Below are 22,744 nucleotides of genomic sequence, written 5' to 3'. Positions count from 1 at the left end.
CCAAACATACATATATATATACACACACACATATATAAAATATATATATATATATATATATATATATATATATATATGCATTCTTATGCATGAATAAAATAGATACTGGAAAAATATTGATATGATTATTTGATACATCTGTCATTTCTGACATATACTCTTCAAAGCAGAGCCCAAACTCAGCCCAAACAAGAAAACACACCCTCTGACTTAAGATATTAGTGGCACATGTTCGGTACAAGTACACATCCCTCCCAAAAATCCCCTGCTGCGCTTCAGTGCTTATCACAGGGCAGTGAGCATCCCATATGGCCACCCTGCTGGGGGATCAGACCATGGCTTACCTTCACCAGGGTAGAAGGAGCCAGATCCAGGGCTCCTAAGCCCAGACAAACACCCATGTGAGGACTGGGAGGGATGCAATGGTCTCCACAAAAAGCCTTGACATACCCTGAGCTGAGGCACAGCAGCCTCACTGCTCTGCTGCCAGTATTGTATAAACCAGGAAAATATTACTCCTGACATAGGTTCAATATAATCTAGAAAAAAATCCTTAAAAAAAGAAACAGCACCAAAAAAAATATAAACATTTAAAAGCCACTAGGTCTATATTTTGCCTGAAAAATAAATGTTATTTGCACTTCACTACAAGATGTCATCATGACTGTGGCACAGTACATAATGACAGAGTAACTCCGATCTGTCATCAGAGATGATCCAAAATAAGCAGCACACTGTAAATCCACAAATAGAAAAATTACAACTTTCACTTACTTTTTTTTCTCCCCCTAGACCTAGCCTAAAATTGGGTTGAAATTACCTTTATAGGCACGGCTTTGAAACCTGACTTATACAGGTCAGGGGGAGTGACAGGAAAGACAAGTGTCTCTTACCATCCTTCACAGGCATCACTCTGGGAAGCCAGCTATTTTCAACATGTGAGTGAAAACCAGGGAAAAGTTGAAGACCTTGAAACACCACATCTAGATCCTAACATTGCGTGATAGAGAGGCCACACAAGAGTTTCAAAGTTGGATTACAAGGCAGGTCCTTGCTCACTGTCAGCCTTGGACCCATCAGACTGATGAGGTTTCATGGCCACACCGACCTTCACACCCCTCCTCCACTGCCCATCAGTGGTCCCTGATGCCCCACAGGCACCAGCTACATCCAAGCCACTTCTGGAAGTGGGATGGGATAATTTTTGAATGCAAAATAACTCTTTTACTTTTATATCTATCTATCCAAGCCAAAATGTTATGCTGAAATGAGCATTTACAAGGACCTGAGGCCAAAATGCCAGGAGGCAATTTTTACTGTTTGGTACGATGTTGAATCCTGCTCACGATAAAATATGGTCCCTACCCTTAACTCCCACAAACTTCATGAGGAATTGAGTAGCACATGCTGGAAAAAGTGGCAGTGTCTTCTAACGAGATCCTAATGCGAGCTATTTTCTGGAAACTGCATTTAAATTCACCATAAATTAAGTTGTTGATAATACAAGGTATTTTCTTTTGTATGTAGTAAAAGAGTGAAAGGTTACAAATTTGATGATTTCCAGCCAAGCAGCTCTTTTATACCTTTTCAGCTTTAAGGCTCCAGATCTGCAGAGGCAAAGCATATGTTTAGCTTTATTGCATAGACTCCAATGTGGTTACTTACCATATCTAAAACTTAATCGATTAAATAAGGCTTTGCCTGGTTGAGATTAATTCCCACATATGTATTGTCTGGGACAAAAAGTATAGTTTATTTTATGAGAAACGATTGCTATCTTAATTTGATGATTTAATTTTTAAAAATATTGACAGATGTGCTTTTCAGTAAATGCAAAAATGCATCACAAGAATTTATTCTTCAGTTTTGGAATTTAGCCCTGCTAACATCAGCCATGCTACTTACATTTCCTGGTATAAGACAAGGAAGAATCAGATCTAGGGCCTGAAAACTTAATTTAGTTTTAGGGAGCCCATGTAACTGGCTGTAGTCATGGAGAAGTAAAGCATTAAAGATGAAACTTTAGGGCAAGATCTTCTCAGCTGGATGCACTGTGCTTTCTTAATTGTTGCTTGTATTAAAAAAAAAAAAAAAAAAAAAAAAAAAGTTTTTTTTTTTTAAACTCTTAGTGATGAGGCTATACTTAGATGTTTGTGTTTCATTTTGATGCTATTTGGCTGTTTATTTTCACCATCCACTTTACTAGACTACTTTACCCTCCAAAAAAAAGATGGTACATCAGTGGTTTTTGCTCACCCAAAAAGCAGGGGGAAGCTTGACAAAGGCAAAGAAAGATGCAAAGTACATCCAACTGACCTCCTTGTCTGTCTGTCAGGTATCAGTCCTGGCACTGGCATAGCCATGCCACCAACCTGCCAGAGGAAAGCCATGTTACACGGTGACACCTCTGACAGGGCCACTGTCACTGCCTCGGGGTGCTGTTAACCTGCACTAAAAACGGGAGGAGGAAAACCAGTAAATCATGTCAGAGCAAAGGCAGTGTCAGGGAAGCTCTTGGAGGGTGACACAAGTTAAAAAGGGGGTTGTGATAATCCTTAGGGCTTTTTGGGCTCTTGTGCCTGCATGAGAAGAACCACTGGGAAACACAGGTTTCAAAGGCATGAATCACAGAATCATAAAATCTAGAATGTTAAGGGGTTGGAATCTACCTTAAAAATCACCTAGTCCTAAATTCCTTTTTCCCCTGACCTGGGCAGGGACCCTCCCACTAGAACCACATTGCTCAAGACTGTCCAGTCTGGCCTTGAACCCTTCTAGGGCTGGGGCATCCACAACTTCCCCGGGCACCTATAAAGCAAAGCAGGCTACAGTTCTCCTTAGGAATAGCAAGTAGTATTTAATAGCCTGTGACTACTGGAGGCCAGATTAGGAGAGCATCCTCAAACTCCAGACAGCATCAGAAAGCTGAAAGAAGATTCCCAGAAGGGCACATAACAGGATTATGGTGTCCTGTGTCATCTCCTGTCAACACAATGTGGGCATGAAATCCCCCTCAAGGGCATGGCCTTACACCAGAGTCCACCACCAAAGTGTCTTCTCCTGGGGGATCAAAACCCCAAGGAATTCCAGGCCAACAGCAACTGGGCTTAGTCCTGTATCTTTAGATCTGACATTCACAGGAAAGGGTTTCCTTGTCCAAAACTGCAGATTCAAACCCCTAATAACCAAAGTGCCTACATTTACAAACCTTGACTTTCAAAACACAATACAAGCAGGAACTCCTAGAAACTGTAGATTCCTACTGAAAATTGTAATATTTGTAAACAGTAACAAAGGCTTATGAAGCAGTCCTGGAAAAAAAAAATATGCTTCCAGGAGACAGGAGGAAGTTAGGAGAGTTGACAAGCAGAGAGAAAACAGCTCCCAAAATCTTTCAGCAGAAATTAAATAAGTAAATAATAGTCTTTGATTTTTCTGGGATTTTGTAAAAAATTTATTTATTTGGGTTTCTGTTTGGGCATGACAAAAAATCCCCAACAACTTCACAACATTTCCAGCTTTCATTTTTCTATTTCATGGAAACCTTTAAAAAATTTATGTGCATACACTTCTTATAAGAAAGAATTCAAGGGAGAACTTTGGCCATCTCTAGGGAGCATCCAGTAGATGTTTCATGTCCTTATTGCATAATGAAAAAGAATAAGCGCCAAATGTAATAACTAAGCCCTGATTTTTGCAGGCAAAAATCTTTGTTGCCAAGTTTCACACTGGAACCAACTGCAGCTCTTTCATATATTTTCTTCTTGGGAATACTTGCAAATTAGAAGAATGGAGTTTTCTTGCAAGTACCACCTGCTGTTTGTGTAGAAAACAGGAAAAACTCAAGTTTGACATATGACCTCCAAAAATTTTTCTATTTATGAATAAAACAGAAAGCACTTCTCCAGCCTCATCACATCCCAAGCCAAAATAATTCTCAAAAAATTAGAGCATCTTTTCTTGTAACTGAAAACACTCTTGGGGCTGATTCCACAGAAGCCACATTCAAGTGTTTGACAACTTTTGTCTCATACTTTCAGACAGAAGTCAAGAAAGAAGTAGTACTTTTTCTTAATTATTTTAATGTGCTGTAGGAATCAATGTTTTAAAAATCCAATGTAATTACTGTTTTTTTAATGCTTGTGCAACTAACCAGTTGTAATAGTTAAGTTTAAAAAAAAAAATATTTGCAGACTGCTTAGCATTTTTTTCTCGAATGAAATGTATTATGTTAAAGTTTGGTTTAAATCTAGTAAGTGCCTTCATTTCTGGCACTCTAAAGTGGCTGCCAGAGCTCACAGCTCCCTGTAAATTTTCCTGCTTATGGACACTGGCATCTGAAAGAAGAGCTGCAGTGTTTCTGCCTAACATATTAATCACCTATGCTGCTAGTAATTTATCTTTTCCAATGTCTACATAAAACAAATTAGTTGTAATGGTAACAAAAATAGCTATCAAGTATACAGCACTGTCCCACCCTGTGCTATTAAAGACTCATTTTAACAACAGGAGTGCAGATCCTGTTGGTCTCACCTGCTCAGCTATTAGTTTCAATTTGTCTCCCAACGCTTGCCAACACACTGGGGTGTGTGAGCAGTCCCAGAAGACCTCTTTGGAAAATCTCACTCCATTCCCACACCTGACAATATTTCACTATACCTCAGGGTAATGTTAAACAATCTTTGCATTGTCCTATGCCATCTGTTCAACATTTTTCAGCATAACTGCTCCGCGCTGGCGTCTCACGCGTTGTAGCCAGTTTCTGTTATACCATACCATTCGTTTTTGTCATACTCTTTCCTTCCAATTCATTTCTTTTTCATCCCCAGCCAGCACTGAGTATCACCAAATGTGCTGCATGACACAGCCAGGAAGCTGAAGCAGTGGAGGGAGCGTTGCCTTGCCCTTTATTATTGCCAGAAGCAGAATATTCCCAGCTCCCTATGTTGGACAGCCAGCCAGCATCACTTCCAGAAGAGCCAGTGGGCACTGGGTGACAAATCCCACAGCTAACAACAGATTCAAATAGAGACACTGCTGCTGCCAGCTCAGCAGGGACCATCCCAGCCTGGCTGTGTCTCATACAGAGGGGGAGCACTTCCATCCAGCAGTCACAAAGCTAATGCCATGTTGGCCTTTAAACTGTGAGAGTCCCAGGGGCTTTGGGCCAGCCACAGGCGCCCCACTACTGCCTGGGCTTGGCACTGACTGGGGAGGACAGAGACCCACGCTCCCTCTTGGCCCTCTTAACAGCTGGCTCAGGGTCTTTAGCCCTGCCCTTAAGCACCAATAAATTACATCAGCCTTCCTTGTCTGTAAAATGCATATCCTTATTTGGGAAATAGTTTGGAGCCGGCAGTGAGGCTTTTATGTAAGTGCTAAAACCATTACAATTGCACTTGCACTGCTCAAATTTGTCTCACAACTTAAATTCAAATGTACTTTATTTAAAACCTCCAAGCACCTAGACTTCCATAAAGAATAGTAGTGACTATCCTAAATAATTAATACCTTCAAGTACTCAGTTCTATCCTAAATGAATGCATTTCCAGTACCTGATGAACAACAAGCTTTCATGCTAAGCTGAGATAAAAGCCTTCTGGAAGAGATGGGAGTCCATCTGTTTCAAAAAAGCCCTAAGGTTAATTTTAAAAGCCTAGAGTAACTCTGGATATTGTTTATTCAGATCTAGAGCAAATCATAAATTAACTGAAAGGCCTGTTGTATTTGCCTAATCAACATACTGAACTGAGATTTTTGAAATCCTGGCCATATCCCAAACAAATAAGTTACTTTCTTTTAGGGTTTGTTTTGTTTTGTTTTAATTTCTTTGCCTTCCCATACTGCTGCTCACTAAGCTAAAACCGGGCCATCGCTCTTTTTCCAAATGAGCACATGTGGTGACATCCATCTCCCGTAACCATTGACCTCGGGAAGTTAAGAAAACAAACGGTTTCAAAACCACACTGTGAAATATGGCTGCTAAGATGGCCAGCACATTCTTCTCATTTTTCATTAGCCTCTCTTATAGCTGTCACAGGACAAATCATCCAGCAGGAAATGGCACCCAGGTCTCCATACAGCAAAGTCTGACTAAGCTTAAATCAATGGATAGTATTTTCCATAAAATCTCATGGTAGGAGTATAGGATAGCATGTTTGTCTTGGGCACATCCCAATCCTGGTGTTCAGATGAAAGTGCATAGATTTGGGGCAAAGGCTCCTGAAGGTTGTATCACCATCATCACCCTGGGGTCCCAGAGCTACCCCCAGCATGAGGCTGGCACCCTGCACTGCTCATGCCCACCCAGGAGCCCAGGAACCACCTGGCCAGTACCACCCTCAGCTCCTTACGTGTGTGTCACGTCCCTTGATCACCTGTGAAGTTTGATTTGACTTTTTTTTGCTGTCTCCCAGTCCCTAGCTCTGCACATGCATTGTCATAGCATCATGTTTCACATCTAATACCTTTTCTTCCTCCCCAGCTTTGTACTGGGCTCTAAAGTGTTCAAATTCTTCTCTTGCTGTGATGCTCTCAAGCTCTCACCATTTGAGCAGGGCAATAAAGGCTGAAGCGATGTCAGCCCTCAGCTTGCAGAGGAAGAAGTGAGATGCATCACCTTGCCTGGAGTTATTTAAAAAACATGTAGATGTGCCACTTAGAGACATGCTCAGTGATGGAATTGGCATTGGTTGGATCTCAAGGGTCTTTTCCAACTTAAATTATTCTATAACACAACGAGAGGGAAAGAGCAGTTTCCTGGCATTTCCCCAGGAACATGTGCTGCAGCCAGCAAGGTGCACCAGCAGCTCGCTCCCTGCCCAGGGGCCCAGGCAGGCAGCCAGGCGCCACTGGGGCATAGATTTGGAGCCAGGTTAAATTACTCTGCAAGGAGAAGAAGGAGCACTCTGCTTGCCTACAACAGGAAGGATGGCCTCTGCTGCACTGTTGGAGAAATGCAGTGCGACCCCCACAAACATGGAGCTTTTCAGCCACCGGGGATGTAAGTGGGATATCTTGCCTTGCTCCGAACAAAGATAGCTCTGGTCCAGTGTTGCTCTGGGTACTTGTTAATTGAAGATTAACTGTGGCTTTAAGGCAAAAGCCTTGTATTTGGAATTTTTTGTGGGGATGAATATCCAGAGGGAATCTAGTGAGGTTTAATTTTTTAAAAAATCTGAACAAAGAGTGGCATTGTTGTTAGGTGAGTCCCACAGGGAATACCAAGATAGCATGGAAGGATGGATCAGGGCCAGCCACTGTGGAAAATAATGTACTTCAAACCTAATGATTGTGAAGTTCACAGGAAGAATGGTTTCAGAAGCTGTACTTTTAATCCAATCCATATCCTCAATGTAAGTGGTGGAAGGTAGGCAGGAGTTCAGATCCGTTTGAGGCTATCAGTTTATTCATAGTCAGAATTGTCTCATGCCTTGCTCAGAGTCAGGGACTAATATTCCCCTACTTGCCTGTGCTAACACTGGTGAGAATCCTAGGTTACTAGAAATGCCACACAACTATACTTGTTCACAAGAAAAAGTGCTGAGCACAACACCATCACTATTTTAAAACAACCAATAATACTACATCCACAACAAAATCCTGTTTCTGGAAATGCTACCTGTTGGTTTGAATTGGAGAATTCATTTGACTGAAATTAGGCTGCTCAGGACAATCAGGTGTCTGCCCTTATTATTTATACCCAGGCTTATGAGACACGAAATGCATAAATGTGAATAATTCTGTGCAAACCCCCCAGGAATAAAACACATGTATTAGCCAACAGCATGTTTTAATAATTAGAGGACAGCAGCCAAGGAATAGCATAGTGGTATTCAGAATGTATCACAACCACTCTCTCATTCCTTTTTTCCTAAATCTCTCTTCTTCTCTCATTTCTGTTGCTGTCATGCTGTCTTTTCATGACAGAAAGGAAGCATTTCTAAGCCTCTAACATTAGGTGCCTGAGGAAAGCTCATCTCCAGCTTACAAACTCTTTCACTCTCCCCAGGTGGGAATGAGGATTCCTAAGAAATGCAACAAAATCAAATTGGAGAGAAAACATAACAGGCCCATTTCTGTGGGTTTGTGGGATTCCTGTTCCAGAGGCTTCTCAGAGCCAGGGTAGAGAAAAGCCAAAGGATTCAAAAAATGTTGTATCAGTCTTAAAAAATTCAGGACATAGGCCTAACTACTCCAATGTCTCTAAGAAACAAAGCAAAGCAACAACCCCTTCTAATTCTTTTATCAGCCTTCTGTTTTTTGAGCAATTTGTATTCATGAAGCACATGTAAGCTTTCCTCCTTAAGGTCTAGATGTACTTAAAAACAAAAGCAAGAAGGAACAAAATAAATCCTAAGAGAGGTTCTCATGTAATTATACATATCTAGGGACTAAGATTTTAAAAAACAAGAGAACATATGGACATATGGATAGCCTAATAAAATTGTGAGCTGGCAGTAACCAGCATATAATTGTGTGAAAAGAGAACATAAGCATCGTTTACTTTTTATGTGGACTAATGGACAGAATATTGGCATGTCAACAGGAGAAATCAGAGTTTTTCTTTCTCTTCTGTTGCAAAGCCAGAACAAAATCATACAATCCCTGCATGACTCATTATGCCCTTTCATTTTTTTTATTTATTTGCTTGTATTGCAAACCTCCTTAGGGTATGGGCTACCTCACTATCTGCCTTTACTATGTCAGCACATCAGGAAATCATTTGGGGTCAGATTTGTCGACACTGCTTCCTATTGCAATACAAGTACTCAGAATTAACCAGCAAAACAAACAAACAAAAACAAGCCACACACACACAAAATCTCCCAACTACAACCAAAAAAAACCCAACAAGAAAAAAGTCATAACCAAAATATGGTCCTCAACTATAAACACTCCTTTTCCTCAGATTCCTGGCTGGGAGAAGCTCAGCGATAAGGAGGCCTGCACTACAAACTGCAGAAAGTTCAAACAGCAAAAGCCTGATGCAAAGCCACATTTACTGCAACTCTAATCTACTTCTAATCCACCTTCCTCTGAAGACCACTGCACAGCATAACACAGCCTTTAGATAGCAAACAACTACAAAAATCCATTGATTTTTCAGCGCAACATAAGCTGCCAAAAATGCATTCAGCCCCTGTGGAAAAGACCTTCACCTCTGGACAGAACCCATCGCTGCACACCCTGTTAGCAATTGCCAGCTCTCAGAAAATTACTTTCATCTGGCTGTAGAAAACACAGATGTAGAAGCAAGCCTGGCAGTCCTTCTCAGAGTTTTATTCAGTGCAGCTTAAATGAGATAACCATCCGTGATTCCACAACACACACCAGCCCCAGGTCTTGATCACACACAGCATCTGCAATACATGAGAGGAACTTTGAGTGCCCTACCTTTGCTACTGCCTATTTATTAACTTTCAGGCAAATACTCATGCCTGGCACCTATTTACTCCTTGCCACAGTCTCCCTGATAACTAAGAGGTTTTGTTTCCTATTTCTTTTTCTTTTATAGAATGGTATACAGTGAATAGTCCTCAAAGTGTTCAGCTATTACTCAGCTAGGTAATGTTTTCACTCATTAAAGATAAATTTCAAAGAATCGAAATTCAGTTTTTAGCACATGGAAGTAAATATAATGAGAATAGAGAAGAAAAGAAGACTTTTTTTAACAACACTACTGTCCTGAATAGCTGTTTAATAGTATTTGCCCTTCATTTGCATGGCACCTGGGTAGAGGTGCCCACAGTCAGGCATTTGCCTCTTGTTCCTGAGCTGCCTCCAGCTCTGCATCTCGCTGCCAGTTCTAACTGGACATCAGTGTTTCTTGCTGAAACAATTAAACAATTTGGCAGCTGTGTCTGATGCTTCCCTCAGACTTTGCCCAGCATCACTAGTGACAGAGTGCTCAGGGACAGAGCTGCAGAGCTTGCCCAACAAACATCAAGCTGCCTCTTACTCACAGAGGTTGATGTCTTTTAGTCAGTGTCAGATATTATTCTTGAAGCTGAGAGGGCTCAGAAAAGGCCAGAAAAATACAACTTTTCTGGTAGGTAGGTGATGACAGGAAGGAGAACTTGGTCCAGTAAATCCAATTCTCTTCTTGACAAAGTCAATAATACGGTCTTTGCCTCATTGAGCAGAGGCAGGGTTGCACTGGAAGCAGCCTGGAAAACACCTTTTCATGCCAAGAACAGGCAAAATTATACAATTGCTACAGCACTGGACTTCAGATTTTTTCATAATGTTATCAGTGCAACCTGCCTCTGCTCAATGAGGCAACTCTTCAACATAAGCAGAAGAAATGAATGCTCAACTACTGGATGTCATTTATTAATTTCCTAATTTGCCTGAAATGGAATGGTAAGATCAAATCACACAGAGGAAATGGTCAGGACAGCAGCAAGAAATCTTCAAGTTCTGAGAAACTATTCATACGAGTGACTTGGGTATTGCCAGAGAAATTACTGAAGCTTGCTTAAAACAGCACATGCTCAATAAACACACAAATAAGATTCTCTTGCAAGTGTCAGGGCTTATTATCTTCCTCACAATCCTGATGCAGACAGAGGAGTTTTTAGCCCATGACAGACACCAGAAGATATTTGGTCCAGCAAACACCTACCTTGCCACTATGTGTAGCTATTTTGAAGTATATCCTGACAACTTTTGTTTTCCACTTGGAACATGAAGGGATTGTCCATGGTCCTGTATTCCAAATTTTAGGGGAGCCACCCTGAAAGAATGGAAAGTCTTTTTCGTTCATCTTAACATAATTTGTGGGTTACCAATAAATGCAGAGTAAATAACATATTCATATACTGCAAATACATATATTTTTGCTTCAACATTTGTAGAGGCAGATGAGCAGACATGAAAAGAATACCATGGATGACTAAGAAGTATTTGAGTTTTTGTGTGTGTGCATGTGTATGTGTGTGTATACATATATATATATATATATATATATATATATATGTTCTGTCTTTGTAAGCTGTTTTTAGCAGACATTTTACATCTGTCAGTCTACGGAGCTAGTTTTTGAGCAACCTAGGAAAGTAATCTGTCTTATACAACAGATTAGTATTCATTAGTATTCATCAACAGAATAGTATTCATTAACGACTATTAGAACTTAGACAAACATTCTTTATAATACTTGTCCTGTCATGAAAGGATATTAATATTCTTATCTTCTTTCACACTATCCCATCCAAATATTTCTTCACCCATACTCTGTCAGGAAAGATATTTTTATTTTCTATGCACTGATTCCTTGGCTGCTCTGTTCATTTTCTATAATCAAGTTCAATTTTCACCCATCCAGAGAATAAAGAGTGTCAAGGAATGAGCACTTGACCAAGCTATTTGGCAGTGAATCCATGGAGGAACAGCCTGTGGTGGGTAAACTTTAATAATAAGGAATAAGGTTTCTCTTCATGTTATGGACTTTACACCTGCCATTTACCCTGCCATTTTCTACCTCCTTAACCATACTTTAATCTTGCAATCAGACCCAATGATAACTATTCCCTCTGGAGTGATAATAGATTTATGGTTCACTCTGAAAAATACCATGATGGAAAAGAACTAAGGACTTATCTTGAACATCCCATCTTGCATTAGCAGGGAGAATGGTAAACCAGGGGCAGGTAGATTTCCAGTCTTTGTTCCTGTTGCTTTTACCAAGTAGTAACAGCAATCATTACAAAGAAGAGAGGACCCACTGAAGGTACATGAGAATTAAGATCATCATGCACTGGGACTGAACAGCTCAGATTCAAATTGAAACTAATGCAGGTTTTCAAGGCACAGCTATAGGTAAAGATCATAGTGAAATGGGATCAGTACACTTTAATACTGGCGTGCAGGATGAGCCAAGTTTCTGCTTGACAACAGGGTTTATGCCTTACACTGCTTAATCCTTCACTGTGGACAAAAATGGAAAGGGTCATGGACTTGCTTCCTGTCTTTGGGGTGTTGCCATTGTCAATGGAGTAATACACCAAAAAGAAGTAAAAAGGAAAAAAAGAAAAAAAAATACACAAAAAAAAACCCAAAAAACCCCAAAAAAAACAAAAAAAAAAAAAAAAAAAAAAACCCAAAAAAAAACCCAAAAACCCCCAAAAAAAACCAAAAAAAAAAAACCAAAAAAAAAAAAACACCCTTAGTTTTCCTGGCAATGCTCAGATCCTTTAAAAACCATCCTTCCAAATTTCTCTTTAATCTTAATTTTGTTTGCTTTATATGTTTTTGAAGGCTCTCTGATGCAATAAAGCTCTACTCTGTGCTTGCATCCAGCTACAGCTTTGCAAAGAACAGCTTTGTTCTTCTCCAATACTGGAAGATTTTTGTTTGCTGGTCTACCCCATTATTCACCTCTGAATGAAGTTATCAGACCTCATTGTTTCCTGACTTCCTCTGATGTGCATCAGGAATATTTCCAAAGATACAACATTCTAATATTGAACTAAGCAAAAGGAGTCCCAGACCTAGCATGTTTCCTTGAATCTACTTCAAGATGAGGAAACTTTGTTTTTTCTTCAGTTTTGATTGTCCTTCTGCAATGAATCTAAACCAAAAAATTGCTTTCTTAGGCAATTTTAGCTGGCATTCAGTTACTACTCTACAGGGAGCTACGGCATGGGTAGGGAAGGTATTGTGTCACCACTGCAGATAAAAAAGAACATAGTAATATTTTTTTATATTGTTGGCTCTAAGATTTTACCGGTCTTATAGTACCAATGATTGAAAATGTCTTACATGCTGGCATTGCTCACTGTAATGCTCTCTAACTCTCTCCTGTTGAGCCATGCAAAGCAGATGACTGGAAGTGATTAAAGTCTTCATCTGCCCTCCAGCCCCAGTGGTGTCGTTCAGGCAAGAGGTTCTGAGCCCTTTCAAGCCCACCACACATTCCCCAAATTGGAGACTTTTAAGGAATAAACTCTCATTTTTAGCACAAAGCCACTGGATGCCAAGAACTGCCATTGTGCAAATGACATGCCCCAAGACTCATTTCAGTATTGAGACCCCAAATCCCCCATTTCCTGTTGACTCTCATTGCTTAAGCTAATATCATTCAGCCTACTCTTTCAACTGGTTAGAAGGGCTTAGTCAAAACTCTCGGCAGTCAGAGGAACATAGTGCACATGTGTAACAGTAGAAATTGTTGGCTCAGAGCGTATTCATTTGTTGTGTGTAACGCAGTAATAAAAAACAAATGCAGAGACTTCATTTTATATATAATAAAAATACAGCAATATTTTATGTGTCTCATTTTAGCAGCCTGTTTTTAAATAACAACGCTATTTTTTTTTTTCCAATTGCAAATCCTCAAACAGAGGAGCAAAACATAAAAGTATTTTTAGTTTATGGGCTAAATGACCAGCCCAGCAGTTTGCTAGCAATATATATATACTGATAATAACCACAACTAGCAGGGGATGCAATGCAGCCTCAGTTATTTCTCTCTGCTCTGCAAGAACATACTCTTCTCATTAAGAAATTAGATGTCAGCCAGGATTGCTAACTGCATTGGTTCACACTTCCCTGAAGAGAAGCAAAATGGTAGATTGTTCTTTGAAATACCACAAAGCCCTTCTGAACACCACAGCTCAACTGTTCAGGGAAGTGAGGCAGAAGCACTGAAAGTTTAAAAACAACTATCTGAAAAAGAGAAATTAATCAAGAAGCAGGTTACTGTTGGAAATGTGTAATTTTGAAAAAGATACCATTCTGAGCACATAGGATAGTTGGTCTTTATCCAGAGAATGGCATCAATACCAGGGGACCTCCTGAACAGAGATGACTGAGAGGGGACCACATCAGTGTCTGTCAGTGTCTGAAGGTGGGGAAGTCAAAGGGTGAACACTACTCAGTGGTGCCAGGCAATAGGACAGGGACAATGGGCACAAACTAATACACTGGATGTTCCACCTGAACATGAAAAAGAAATTCTTTACAGCGAAATGACCAAGCACTGGAATCAATTGTCCAGAGAGGCTGCGGAGTCTCCCTCACTGGAGATACTAAGAACCGTCCTGGCACAATCCTGTGCCATGTGCTCTGGGATGACCCTGATTGAGCAGGAAGGTGGGACCAGATTACCAACTGTGGTGCCTTCCAACCTTCCTAGGACATTTGTTTTTACCTCCTGAGAGTGCACTTGTCCGTGCAGAGCCCAGCGTGGGTCTGATCCAGGGCTGCCTGCTGCCAGCAGGAGTCCCTCCCAGCCAGCTCCAGGCAGAGCCAAGACACAGGGTTCCTTGAGACATGGGCAGACACATCCAGCACTCCAGACAGGCAAGTAAAATGTCTGTTCTGCTTCAAGTAAAATCTTGAGGGTGCTATGTGTAATGAATGTACCATGAGTGAAGCGCCACTGGAGATGTTAGCCCTGAGATGCAAAAAAATTAAGAAAATTTAGTGTTAAAGTGTGCCACAGCAGCATTTTTATACTTTCAAATTGAATTTTCAATTTTCACAGGCACTGCCCAAATCATCTTGGTATCATTCTGGTAAAATCTGTACTGAAATACAATATCTGTCCTGGAAGCAGATGGGCTTAACCCCCTCAAAAATTAATTTTTCAGCAGGGCCAGATCCCAGTTCTCCCTAGCTTACTCCTGAATGACATAAACTTGACATTACCTTTTTTCTTCACACCAGCCCCCATATAGTTGCTGTATTTAAATTAGGATGCATTTTAGATAACATAAAAATTTGGAAAGGAATAATCTTCATCCTCTAAAACAGGCACAGAATTTCCTAGAGAGGTTGAGTTGGGAGAATTGCCACTGGGCAGCCCTTTTGGTTTTCCCCAGACGGTCTGGAGTGAGCAGGATGTATTGTTTCCCTCTGGTTTTTAGAGGTGAAGACAAATTAGCCTTTGCTTCTGACAAATTAGCTTCTTGTTTTCAATAACAAAGTCTCCTAATTGAAAACGTAAACGCCAATTTGAAAATCCCTTGTTTTTTCACACTTTGCTTCTATCTTATTTGTGCATCTTCATCATCTTTTAAAAGCATTTATGGGAAATGAGACAGCCTCAAAGTCTCCCATTAAAATAATGATAATCACTGCTGAGAGGCATGACTTTACAGGTGGTGACAGACAAATGTGTTCAGAATAGCAGACAGAAAACAGTTTTTACCACTAGCCTGATTCTTTTCCCTATTGTGTATTTTTGGTAGCAATTAAGTTGTCCTGTTTATACAGAGGGGAGTGTCCTGGAATAAAAGACTGGCTGGGCAAAGTGGGAAAATATTGGTGAATCTCTCACTAGGAAAAGTACCATACCATTCTTATTTTCCCTCACTTAAGTGTCAAAACCAACAGAGCCGTGCACTACACAGTGAGCCATAGTTAGGAATCACTGCCAGGCTCAGCAATCACAGGGCTCACTGCCTTTTACTTCTCTCCCCAGCACAATGCCAGCTCCAAGCCAGCTCCTGACTTCTGATTGTTGCTTCAAGAAAAGGATCTGAGAAGGCTCTGCTGAAGTCTGGTTTGCCAATAAATGTCCGAGAAATCTTCCAGAAAGAGAAGCAAGAGAAGTGTGTGCTCTCCCCGCAGTAGTTTGCTTGGTGTGGGGACATAGGGTACTCTGAGAGAGGAACCATGGCACATCTTCTCTTCCTGTTTTCTTTGGGCCCTGGAAAGCTCTCTCTAATTAGGCAGTTGCACTGCCCTGAGGAACAATGAACAAACAAGCCAATTAGCCCCAATTCATTGCAAAGCTTGAAGTCCACCCACAGCAGCACTTTTCAGAGCAAATTTCCTTACTGGTGGCTTTATTTTGTTACCATTTTTACTGCCATCTAATTGAAGCCACTGATGGCCAATTGCTTCATTTATCACCAAGTTTACAGGCCACACACTGCAATACTAATTAGAAGCCAGACATTGTGCTTCAGCCTCCCCTTGAAATACTGCTGGCATTTACATGTAATGCCAATTCATTAGGTTTCAAAGAAACTGAGACGGTGGGAATGAGATTATTTCTCAAAACCAGTACTGAGATTAGGCAGGTCCAGATTGCACTCTAACACAGCTATTTTAAATTTATTGGGAAAGGGGGTGGAGGATAATTAGCAGTTTCCCCTCCTCCCCCCAATTTCTGACACCACCAAGAGCAAACCCAAAACCCACATAATCAATCTTGTATAAACTCCAGTAGTGAGCTCTGCTCCGTGTGCAGTTCTCACCCAGACCGATTTTCACAGGGAAGTGGTGAATTTTGCACTTGAGGTGAGAAATACTGCCCTAAGGATTTAAATCTGACAAGTGCCAAGGTCTTGTGAAGGTTTCTCTGTTTGGCGTAGAAAGAGGGGAAGGCAGACCTCAGCTTTCTCCATGCATTGGTTGAACAATAAATCACCAGAAGCCTGCAGACATTTGGCAGAGCTGCAAAGAATTGTTATTTTAACTGAAATCTGATAGATTTTGTACTTCTAAGGCATTTTCAGATAAATACCTCCAATTTGGAGCCAGCTTCACTCAGCTTGCATAGGTTTCTCTACCAGCTTCACTGGGGCTACCCTGGACTGAGGTATGCAGGACCCAGCTCTGGGCAAGAAAAAAGCTTATTTTTTCTTGTTGTTTGATATTCCCATATTGCAACTATTCCCTTCCTTCCCCTTTTTAGGTCCCCTACATCCTGACGGCCTCATTTCTCCCTAAATAAACTGGAAGCACAGAAGCAAAATGCATTTGTTGCCTGGGAAACACACAATTCAGTATATGAGGTGGCCATCCTAAGAGAGCCATAGACCTCCAAGGAAGATTTTATACTAATAACTGTAACCAACCAGAAGTACCAGGTTATTATAACATTCCCCACTACTTGGTTGTTACTTTTTGAAATGTTTGACGAGTCCCTCATTATAGCCCATGATTTATTTCTAGTTTATGTGGAGTCTTGGTCTTCATTTCAGAAATGTTTTACTATAACAGTGAGAGAATTTGACAGAATTTCAGGAGAGAGCAAAAAGCACTGCCTAAGGATTACTGGTAAACTCCTCACTGTATCATCACTGTCTCATTAGCTCCACTTTTTCACTTTGATTCACTGACTGTTTTCTGTAACATGCTGCTCCTTTGAATCACTTACCTCCTCAGGCTTCTGAATGCCAGTAAATATATTGCAAAAACATATGAGATTCTGGCACTGACAGTACGCTATCAACAACAAACCCCCTTTCTCTCAGGAAAATATTCACACCTCTGCTTTCCTAGAACAACTACAAGGAGGAGTGTGCTTCCTTGGGGAGACTGACTGAGCATGCTCCAAGAAACACTCCAGCACTTCACATATGGCGTTATTTTCCAGTTAATTTATGATGACTCCTGAAGATCCCAGCAATGATCGTTTTTCTTCTTGGCAAACAAGGAAACTATTATTAGCAGGGCAATAACATTTTATATTTTCTCAGATATGAATCTAGGGGCATACATTAAATTCAGTCATATAGCAGTCCACTGCAGCACAAACTCTGTAAGTATCTCGTGTGATGCATCAGGAAAGCAAACTCTGTATCAACACATGATTTTATATTTATCAAGGATTTCTTCCAGCTGGTTGACAGTGCTTGCTATAACAAAAGCAAAGCAAAAAAGGGACAATGTAAGAGGCAATCACAATCCCTCAGACACTAGAAAGAAAAGAAAATGCTGAGAGCCCTGTCCTTGTGGTAGAGAACCTTGAAATAGTCAAAGTCAGAAGCTAGGGTAACTGTACCAAGAACCTAGTCCCAAAATAAAGTTTACAATGGGTTTAAAAGCTGATCCAGATCTGTTGTTAAAGGACCATATGTAAGGACTTGTCCTGGTTGAATGAGGCATTTTCTGAACTAGGAGCAGGAGGTCCTCAAATGGATCCCTTTACAGGGCTGCCTCCAGCTTTCTTTATCAGTGAGCAGCTTTTCCTCTACACTTTCTTCAAATAAGAGCCAGCTCTAATACTTTTGGATATTTTTGTGTCTGTGTGTATTATTGCCACAAGGCCTCAGAGAGAATCTGTCTCAGCCAAAAGCAAGGCTGAGGTGACATCTACACGGCAGCACAGCCAGGGAAAAAGAAATCTTTAATGCTGTGCAGTACTCACAGATATACTGTCCAGCACAGGCAACAACACCTTTAAAACACACAGCATTAAGCATCACTTTGTGAAAAGCAGTTTTCCCAAGAATCAACCATCCCTTGATTTTTGGGACTATCTTTTCAAGATAGGGTGCATAAGGAAGTTTTAAAAGGAACAACTGATGGGCTTTATCAACGGAACAGAGACCTAACCTACCCTGCTTTCTTGAGCCTGAATGAGGTTACTGCTTTAACATTCTTCTCCAGCATCCAAACTCCATGCTGTAACTTGATCCCTGCAGTGACAGTAAGAAAAGCAGCATACGTTGCTGCAGAAGAAAAATAAACCAGAAAAATAAACCAGCAATTAGCAAGTTCCTATATGTTTCCTGTTTATATAATACAACCCTTTTGCAGGGAAAATCCCGGAAGAAACTGATAGGCCTGGAAAAGATTTATAATAAAGGTTATTTGAAATACCCACCAATGCAGCTAGACTTGTTGTTTCCTCCATTTAGAATGTAAAAGAATGGATTTAAACGTGGAATTAAATACCCAGGACTGGCTAGAGACGGCTTTAGGGAGGGTTTTCTATAGCTGTGTCCTGTGGGAAAGCTGTTTTGCACTACTAGGAGAAAGTAGGATATTTCCCACCACAACTACTTTATTTGAGAAAGACTATGTGCAAAGTCTATACACTTCATTATGCATTAGAAATTGCCATTTTTGAACATGAGAGTAGTGAAAGAAACTGTTGATTGGCTGCTGCTCATTTTTTAAGGAACCTCGAGGTAATACTCTCCTGTGCCTGTCTTGCTGCGTCTTCAAGGTGAGAAGTTGTACTTGATCTTCAGTGAACACTACCACACATTTTGCCACTTGACTTCTAGGCTTGAGCATCTCATCAAACAAACTAAACTGTGCTTGTTCTTGCACAGAATACTATGTTTCAAGGTCTTCAATGATACCCATTAGCAATTACAGGTCTCAGAGTTTGGGGTTTCCCCCCTTCGCTTTTTTACGGGGTCTTAGACAAACTGCTAACCTATTGAGACACTCAGTACTGAGTCCTTTCCCCTTTGTCCCAGTCATGTTTGGTAGTTTTAGTTTTACTCTTCTCTCTGAGCAGAGCTGGAATTGAGAAAGTGAGTTTTTGTTTTGGGACACATAGGAAGCACGAGAGGAGCTGAGGCAGCTCCTGCCTCTTTAGGTGGAGCAGCAGGAGCAGAGTGTACACTGGCAGACTGCAGTCTGGCTCTGACAATAAACAGCACCAGCCAGGCATGGGTGGAACAGCTAACTCACCATGCAAGAGTCAGCTTCAGCCTCCCTCCTGTCACTAGTTTGCTGGATAACCTTCCCATCACGCTGCACAGCGATTTCTCCATTAACAGGAGCTCAGCATCACCAGTCTTTTATGTAAAACACTCCGAGAGCAAAAGCCCTGTAGAACATTCAGGCACGATATTTTTGTTAGAATTGTATTAGCAGGGGATATTAAAAGACCCTACCCCTGGAAATGTATTTAGCTGTTATTCCTGGCTTGTCCGAGTCTGAGTTCACATACTTGCAGTAATGAACAAAGTTTGTCATTATTCCAGAAAATTTAACTACATATCAGAAGAACTAAAATGTTGTTTTGTGTTTTCCAAGTTTTTTTTTTCCTGTATTATTAATTCAAGAACCAAAAAGCCATAAAACCACCCAAAGTTTGAAAGAGCTACAAAGTTTCATTCTGATCCTAGCTTTAAGATCAAGTGAGCCATGCAGGAAAAAAAAATATTTTGGGCTAGTCAGCTTTTATAACTTGAAAATCACACTGCTGGACAAAATTTGAGGTGCATATATCAAGCAGGACAACAGTGCAAATTCTGGTCAAAAAGACCAAAACCCATGCTTGAAAATGCACTTTAAATACACTTCCCTGAGCTTGGCCACAGAGAAATCTAATTTAAGTCTGTTCCCCCCTGATTTCAGTAGGGGTGGGATCAGAGGCCCTACATACCCAAGGTTCCAGTTCCCCATGGCCTCAGCTGTGGGGTCCTCCAGAGTCAGGACTGGCCAGGTGTGTTTGTTCCAGGACCACAGCCTTATGCATCTACCATTAAACCCCCTTTTCACCCATTTAAACTTTAATCTTCAGTTTTTCATTAAGTTGTTAAGCTTTACTTTGCAGATATGCATTCATGGACTGCCAAATCCAGACAAAGAAGCTGCAAGCCCAAGGACAGTTCTAAGTTCATCATCCAAACTTTTCTGAGATAACCCCATGGTATTGCACAATTGTAAGCATTGACTTCAGCATTGTTTCTTACCTTCCCAAAGATCTTTTATTGCACTAGCTGTTTATTGTATTTACTGTACATTAAGCCAGCAGTTTCTCCTCTTGCTTGGGACTATTATTAGCAAAGGTTTAACATATACAAAGTTTTCTCAGTTGTTCAAGCCAAGTTTGCAGACTGTGCATTAAGAAACTTTCGAGTAAACTCTGGCAAGAAAAGGCTGGATAAATTAAAAATGGGAAGAAACATTGACTTCCCATATTCTAGTTCAAAAAATGGTGGAATAGATTTCATTCACATTTCCCAGGACACTACTGAAGAGAATGGTTTCGTGATTGCTTAACCTTAACTGTAGATTTATGATATGAATGAGCTGTAATCATCAGATTAAAGGGGTAACATTTAGGGAAAGTGTGGGTTGAACAGTCCTAAGATATATGGTCAGTCCTGTGATGTGAAGTGGGATATGGAAAAAAAAAACCCCCGTAATAATAACATGCATTTTTAGTATCTTTCATCCACAAGAATTTCAAAATGCTTCCCAGACCAAACACGAAAGTCCAGATTCTGATTTCTTCTTCCCTGGTGTAAATCCAAGGTGATTTGACTGAAGTTATTAGAGTCAACTCTTCATTTTCAAAATTGAATTTGAGATCAGAGGTTTGGCCCTATTGTAGACACACAGTAATGGCATTCATTTGTGCACTGGTCCCATTCAAACAGTTATAATTTGAAGCAAATTCATTTTCCAGCATTGGGAAAAACAGAACTGATAAATCTGGCACTCAAATATAGCAAGAAAGAAGAAAAAAAGCAGTAATGCACATTTTTAATGTTCATCCAGAGAAGTAAAACAGGCAAGCATTCCGGTGAGTATAAAATATTATTCCTTTAATTCAGATCACGCAAAACTTCTCCAAGAAAACACTGAAGTAAAAGAGTAGGAGGAGGCAGAGTGAAGAATTATATAGAAGCACGTTAAGTTAAATTACATAGGTGCTTTCTGTCCAGTCTCCTCAAGAAATCTTTCTTTACAGCACAATAAGCTTTGTTTTGGTGTAGTATCCTTCATTTCCAGCCACACTCAGATCCCTTCTGAAATGCATGAGGATCTATTTTCCTTAGTTCCACAGTCACTGGCTATGTTTTACTGTGCTGTGAGAACTAGAAGCAAGAGATCCTTCATGATTATCAATATTTTCCAAGCTGACTTGGGAAGACAGTGCAGCTGATCTGTGAGTTTCTGTGCTTGTTTTTTGGTAGTTTTATGTTTGGGCACGTTGTGTTTGGTTGTTGGAGGGTCTTTTAAATACCTAAGCCATATCCTACAGTTTTGCTTTCTGGATCTATCTGATACTTGCTGAATCTCACTCAGTTGCTTTAGTAATTCCAGTGAAGCTTACACCAAGGTCCTCTATGACCACAGAACTGAAGTAGGTTTGTTTAGGCTTCTTCACAAAAGAAAAGCTGCTCAACCATTTTTACACACCCTGCAGAAGCGCTCCCTCACCCCTTTTTCCAGGGCAAAGAGCAAGGGTCAATTATCTTTCAGGGAAAGAAACATCTCTACTTTTTTCTGCCTTTTCACAAAATTGTACCCTTCCTAATCCAACTGACTGTCACCAAAAAAACCCTAAAACTTCCCAGGAGAGTATTTATCTGATCTCAGGTCAGTAAAAGTGGCTTTAGAACTTAAACTGCTGGTATGTAAAGAGCAGCAAACCCTGCTGTTTATTTGAGCAGTAGGGTCAGAAAGCAAGCCCAAAGCTAGAGGAAAAAGTTATAAAAAGTTCCCTTTGAATGACGAACCTTCAACTATCTGCTGTTTTTTTAAATAAACAGGGTTTGCACACAGCATTGACCAAGATTGGAAAAATCCTCTTGTATTTCTGGGCTTCCACTTTCCGACAACCAAGGACCACCACCAATACAAATCACCATTTAGTGAGTAAGTTTGCTGGTTCTTGGCCTTCTGCAATTCATTTCAAGAAAAAAAAAAAAAAGAAGGAGATGCTGCAAATTAATGACACTACCAGTATTAAGTTCAGTAGCCTAAGATTTAAATTAGGATCAAAAGGGAGACAGAGATAATTGACACAAATCCTTTAAATTTTTTTCACATTAACAAAAAAATCTTCATCTCATTAATATCCCAGGAGCAATTGTCCAGTCGCATTACTATGCAACTAAGCCCTGAAGCAAAGACTGAATTTAAGGAAAATACTGTGATTTATATACAGGTTGTCATTGGGGCTGTTAAAATTGAGCAAACTTTGTCCTTTATGGTGATTTTGGAATGACTAATGTTAATTAAGATACAATTTCTTTGCACTGACTTATGGAGGTCCATTATAACCTGAGTATTAAATACATGCTTG

This window comes from Onychostruthus taczanowskii, unplaced genomic scaffold (genome assembly GCF_017590055.1).
Source record: "Onychostruthus taczanowskii isolate IOZ18803 unplaced genomic scaffold, ASM1759005v1 scaffold42, whole genome shotgun sequence".
Lineage (NCBI taxonomy): Eukaryota > Metazoa > Chordata > Aves > Passeriformes > Passeridae > Onychostruthus > Onychostruthus taczanowskii.
The sequence above is the reverse complement of the archived record's forward strand: the minus strand, read 5'-3'. Positions refer to the sequence as shown.